This window comes from Hydra vulgaris, chromosome 11, assembly GCF_038396675.1.
Source record: "Hydra vulgaris chromosome 11, alternate assembly HydraT2T_AEP".
NCBI lineage: Eukaryota > Metazoa > Cnidaria > Hydrozoa > Anthoathecata > Hydridae > Hydra > Hydra vulgaris.
The window spans coordinates 45,482,215-45,488,584 of record NC_088930.1 but is presented as its reverse complement, the minus strand read 5'-3'; the positions used below and the strand labels follow the sequence as shown (position 1 = coordinate 45,488,584).

General features: G+C 27.3%; 1 long non-coding RNA gene across 1 annotated transcript; it reads right to left on the bottom strand.

Annotated features, from left to right (window-relative positions):
- Nucleotides 1-1,036: 1,036 nt before the first annotated feature.
- LOC136086698 (uncharacterized) lies at nucleotides 1,037-5,446 on the bottom strand. The gene is made up of 3 exons (XR_010641523.1): nucleotides 5,238-5,446; nucleotides 1,576-1,622; nucleotides 1,037-1,219 (listed from the first exon to the last, which is right to left on the bottom strand). It is a non-coding gene; the product is annotated as an uncharacterized LOC136086698 (long non-coding RNA).
- Nucleotides 5,447-6,370: the final 924 nt, after the last annotated feature.

The following is a 6,370-nucleotide window of genomic DNA, read 5'->3' as shown; positions in this document are numbered from 1 at the left end:
TGACTACTTTTATACCATTTGGATTAAAATATGTGGCATTTAAGATCTATAACATGTAGTATTTTCCACCTATATCCCATGTAGGATTTACCACATAAAACCCATGTGGGATTTACCATATGAAACCCACATGGGACAAAATAATAATCCCCATATGGGTTACATATGGTAAAAACCCACGCGTATCCCATATGGGATTTACCATATGGAATCCATGTGGGATTTACCATATGAAACCCACATGGGACAAAATAATAATCCCCACATGGGTTACATATGGAAAAAATCCACGCGTATCCCATGTGCACTTTTTCACTGGGTAAATGCATTTGAATACATTGTAGTACTTATGTCAAAATCGATTTTTCCATGGCACGGTGAACTTTTTTCAAAAAATATGCAAATAATAGTTCATTTCGTGCTTTTTAGGTAATAGTTCATCAAACTACAGTATACCCAGTGAAAAAGCGCACATGGGATACGCGTGGATTTTTTCCACATGTAACCCATGTGGGGATTATTATTTTGTCCCATGTGGGTTTCATATGGTAAATCCCACATGGATTCCATATGGTAAATCCCATATGGGATACGCGTGGGTTTTTACCATATGTAACCCATATGGGGATTATTATTTTGTCCCATGTGGGTTTCATATGGTAAATCCCACATGGGTTTTATGTGGTAAATACTACATGGGATATAGGTGGAAAATACGACATGTTATAGATCTTAAATGCCACATATTTTAATCCAAATGGTATAAAAGTAGTCAATACCAGACAAATGAAAGTCCGAATGCTTCTATGATAATTTTTAAAATTCTTTTAAATTAAAAATTTTTTAAATAGTAATTTAAAATCAATCATCGAAGCTTTCAGAGAGGCTTAACTTAATCTGGTATTTGCTACTTTATCCCATTCGGTAATCAAAACGTGTAGCATTTTTGATCTTTTACATGTGATGTTTTCCACCTATAACCTATGTGGGATTTACCTTAAACTATTATGACGAAATTTTATAAAATTAAAAAACGTGTTGCAAAATGAATTTATTTAAAAATAAATGCTATTAATCAATACATCCAAAACGAATATTAAAAATATTATTTTTTCTTTTGCGATTTACACGCCGTTTTTTGTCAATTGAACTAATTAAATCGCTTCGGCTTGTATAATACCAAGGTTTTTAGTATCTTCTAACTTTCTTCAAACATTTTCTAAAAAAAAAAAAATATAAATACAAATATATATAAATATAAATATAAATATATATATATATATATATATATATATATATATATATATATATATATATATATATATATATATATATTTTTATATATTTATATATATATATATAGATAGATTGTGAGAGAGAGATAGAGATAGACAGAGAGAGAGAGAGAGAGAGAGAGAGAGAGAGAGAGAGAGAGAGAGAGAGAGAGAGAGAGAGAGAAAGAGAGCAATTTTAATAAGGAACCTTATTAGTCGAGCAATTTTAATTATTAGACAGTTTGAAGTCATTAATGACTACAATATTTCACAAATAATTATTTCCTAATTTATTACTTACAATGACTAACGTTTATGCGTAATGAGCTTGAACCCATGAGGAGAATCCTGAAAAAAAGTGATCAATAAGGATAAGTAGTTGAACAAAAAAACAAAAGCAAAAATGTAAAAACCTACTTTTTCAATGATGTAGACTTCTATAATAACAGGCCTTGACATCGCGCAAAATGCCGTACACGGCATTTTAAAGGCATTTTAATTATTAAAAAAACTTATCGTTAATTTGACAATATTATTACCTTACAAAGTTAACGCCTTGAACCTTACATCAACATCAAGACGATAACAACGTTATCGTCTTGATGTTGGGCTATCTAATTTATAAACCACATCACATTTTAAATTTATATACCACATCACATTTTAAAGATATCTAATTTATAAACCACATCACATTTTAAAGATTTATTAAAAAAGCGCGAACACAAACTTTCGTCTGATGTTAAAAGATGAAAATGTAAACACAGATTAGGAATTGGCCTTCAGTTTAACAACTTTGTTGCGCGATGTTAAGGCCTGTTATTATAGAAGGCCGCGGTCACACAATATAATATTCTGAAACTAATAAACAAACATCTAAATTTCTATAAGTAAATTTATTCTTTGATCATTACCTTCATATCCTATCTTATTTTCATATCATAATCTATTATGGTATTATTTATATAACATATCACAACAATATTATTAAATTTGTGATGTTCAAATATCATATGAACATTCTCTAACATGTTCATATGATATTTGAATATAGTTCTTGAGTATATTATCTGCAAACAATTGACTGATGCAAGTTCTAATGTTGTCAAAAACCAAGCATGCATGCATGGGACACTGCAGTGTCCCACAAAGAAATGCAGGTTTGAAAGTCAAATTTTCTTTATTTAAAAAAAAAAATAAAATAGGGGGGAGATAAGGAGGTTTCTGTAACTTTTTTTAGGCTCCAAAACTTTTAACTTTATATATAATAAGGTTCATAAAACTTAAGGAACTAACGAAGTACATTGAGGAACAAAAACAGGATATTTACAGAAACTTTTAAATTTTTAATCTGGAGTACCACAGTGTAATTGGGAATAAAGTCTCTGGGTCCAGTATTCAAAGTAATACGATCTAAAGTAATATATAAATTAAATAAAATGCTTTAAAATGCATGCAGTTATACATATAACTCCTGATAGTTAACTATATGTATAACTAGTTATACATAAAATTTATTATATAAACTTATTTTTTAAGGTTATGCTTGAACAAATTAGCACCAATTAATTCAAATTCAAGTTTTAGTTCAAGTTCAAGTTATTTGTTCATTGTTTTTTCACTATTTTATATTTATTTGTTCAAATTTGTTAACAAGTACTAATTCTTACTACAGTAAGAATATTTATCATTGTTGAACGTGATTTTATTAGTAACTTAATTTTACTATCAACATATTTTGACAACACCCTTTACATTTTAAAAGATGACAGCTTTACTTTTCTATTGATGTTAAATTTTTTATGTTTCAATAACTCAGATTGAATTTTAACTGAATTATTATAAGCTTTGTAAGGGTTTGTTGTATATCAAATGGTGTTGTAAATAAAGTAAAAATAATATATATATATATATATATATATAAATATATATATATATATATATATATATATATATATATATATATATATATATATATATATATATATATATATATATATATATATATATATATATATATATATATATATATATAGTATTTAGGCTATGGGATCATCCATAAATGATGCCAGTAGATAGAGGAGCAGCGTGAGTTTAACAATAATTGACAATAAGAAGGGGATGTTGAGACCAAAATAATGTCAATTAAAAAATTAAATTAAAAAAAAAAGTAAAATATTTTATTTAAAAAAAAGTAAAACTAGCTATGAGCAGGTTTTAGAGGTATTTACACCAACAATGTGATCTAAAAACTTCTTGCTTTTGTTGCTTAAAACTGTAGAGGATCATCGGAAAAACAATTTAAATTCAGAAATTAGCTTGCTTATCTGAAAGAACAATTTATGTTTGTTTTTTTTACTTTTAGTACTGTTGAGAATAAATGTATAATTGAACCAGAAAAAAATTGATGGTATATGCATTTTGTATATTATATTAACAATTCAGATATACCATCATAATAAGATAACAAAAACTGATATCATTTTCAATGGGAGATAGCAAAAAATTGACTGAGTTTGATAAAGGGTGAAGTTGTTCAACAAACCGGGTCATCATCTGACATCATTATGCATAGATGACCCTACAATTTAAGTAAAATAAGTAATCAATTTGCCATATTTCTCTTTAGAAAGTGTAAGAAAAAAGCATTGTTATGCTGAGAACCTACCTATTGAGCAAGCTTTGACCACCTATTTTATAAATTTGAGAGACAGAAGTGGAAGTGCGAATCACAAAAGAACTAATAACAATGCTCTAAATTGATTTTAACTTTGTAGACTAGCATTAATATAGTATTTAGTAATAATACATGATTTTTATAATTTGTATTTATTTCCATTAATTATCAGTTGTCAGTCTCCATTTTATAAAATGAATTAAAAAACTATTTATTTATAGTATAATAATAATACATAAATACTAGTTTCCTAATGATATTATCATCACAATGTTAATGGTATTCGTTTTAAAGTGAAATTTTGTATCAATTTTATTGTTTTAATGTTATATTTATATATATATATATATATATATATATATATATATATATATATATATATATATATATATATATATATATATTATTTTTACTTTATTTACAACACCATTTGATATACAACAAACCCCTACAAAGCTTACAATAATTCAGTTAAGATTCAATCTGAGTTATTGAAACGCAATAAATTTAACATCAATAACAACATAAAATCACGTTCAACAACGATAAACATTCTTACTGTAGTAAAATATAGTACTAACTGATAAATTTGAACAAATAAATATAAAATTAACAAAAACAATAAATAAATAAGAACATTAACTTGAACTTTAACTAAATCTTGAATTTGAATTAATTGGTACTAATTTGTTCAAGCATAACCTTAAAAAATAAGTTTTTATAACAAATTATATGTATAACTAGTTATACATATAGTTAACTATCGGGAGTTATATGTATAACTATATGCATTTTAAAGCATATTATTTTATTTAAACATTACTTAGATCATATTACTTTGAAAACTGGACCCAGAGGCTTTATTATCAATAACACTGTGGTACTCCAGATTAAAAATTGAAAAGTTTCTGTAAATATCCTGTTTTTGTTCCTCAATGTAGTTCGTAAGTCCCTTAAGTCTTAAGGACCTTATTACATCTAAAGTTAAAAGTTTTGGAGCATAAAAAAAGTTACAGAAACCCATCCTATTTTTTTCTTTTTTTAATAAAGAAAATTGGGAATTCTTTGACTTTCAAACCTGCATTTCTTTGTGGGACACTGCAGTGCCCCATGCATGCAAGATTGGTTTTTGACAACATTTCAACTTGCATCAGTTAATTGTTTGCAAATAATTAACTCAAGATCTATATTCAAATAACTATTATATTATCCTAATAATACGTCTATTTGCACAAATCTTAATCTTATTTCTATAAGGAAAGATAAACATTATTCGAGGTACTTACATACTTGCTTGCCATTCTCTTTATTAATATAAAATATTTTCACACAATATAAACGTAACGCAATGCAATGTCGATTTAAAAAAAATTTTTATAGTTTTTTTTTTAGTTTCCAGCTTTCAAATTAATTCCCATGCAAATCCCACAGGAAACCCACGTGGGATTTCCCATGTGTGTAAATACCATATGGTTCCCACATGTAACCCAAGTGGGATTACCCACATGGGTTTAAGGTGACAAATTTCCATACGGATACCACATGGGAAAATCCGTCCCACGTAAATCCCATCAATCCCACACGGAACCCACTCGGAACCCATGTGTGACGCGGTTTTATTTTTCACTGGGTAGGAGCATGGGGTTGAAAAGAAGTCATAACCCAAGTGAACATTAAAGTGAGCAATAAAAATATTTATTCGAACTATATTTAAAGATATTTTGCTATACAGATTTTTATATGAAAAAAATCTATTTTGAAAAATTTCAGCAAAAATCTAGGCTTCAAAAGTACACGTTAGCCAAACTAAACTTAGTGAAAGTTTAAAAGTTTTTAGATATTAGTACCCGAAGCGGGCATTTTAAATATACTTTACAACTTCTTATTGTAAAACTGTAAATATCTATAAAATAAAAAAAAACGGGTACAGACTTAATAACTTTTTTTCTTTATTAAGTTTCTATTAAAGGTTTTTTATAATTTTTTCACCCCGTTAGTTAATTTTGAAGAAAATAAGTTTGAATATAAAATCTTTTTTTTATATAAGAAAAAAGTCTCTTTAATGTGTAAACGCACAGACCTAACTAATTACAAGCACATTAATAACATAAGTATCTCTGTCGTGACATAAACGCAAAAATTTCTGTCGCTGTTTTGATATTTATAAAAATTTTAAGCTTTTTAAAAACTCACTAGGCCGGGTGAATAATTATAAGCAATTACTTTTACTCAGCGTTTTTGGAGTAATTGTTCCGCTCTACGCAAACAAAATTTGGAGCAAAATCGCACAAATTTTTATTTACGCTGAGCAACTTACTCCAAAAACGCCGAATAATTGTTCAGCTTTACGTGAATAAAGATTTGAGCAAAATTGCTCAAATTTTTATTTGCGTAAAGCTGAGCAATTACTGACTAAAAG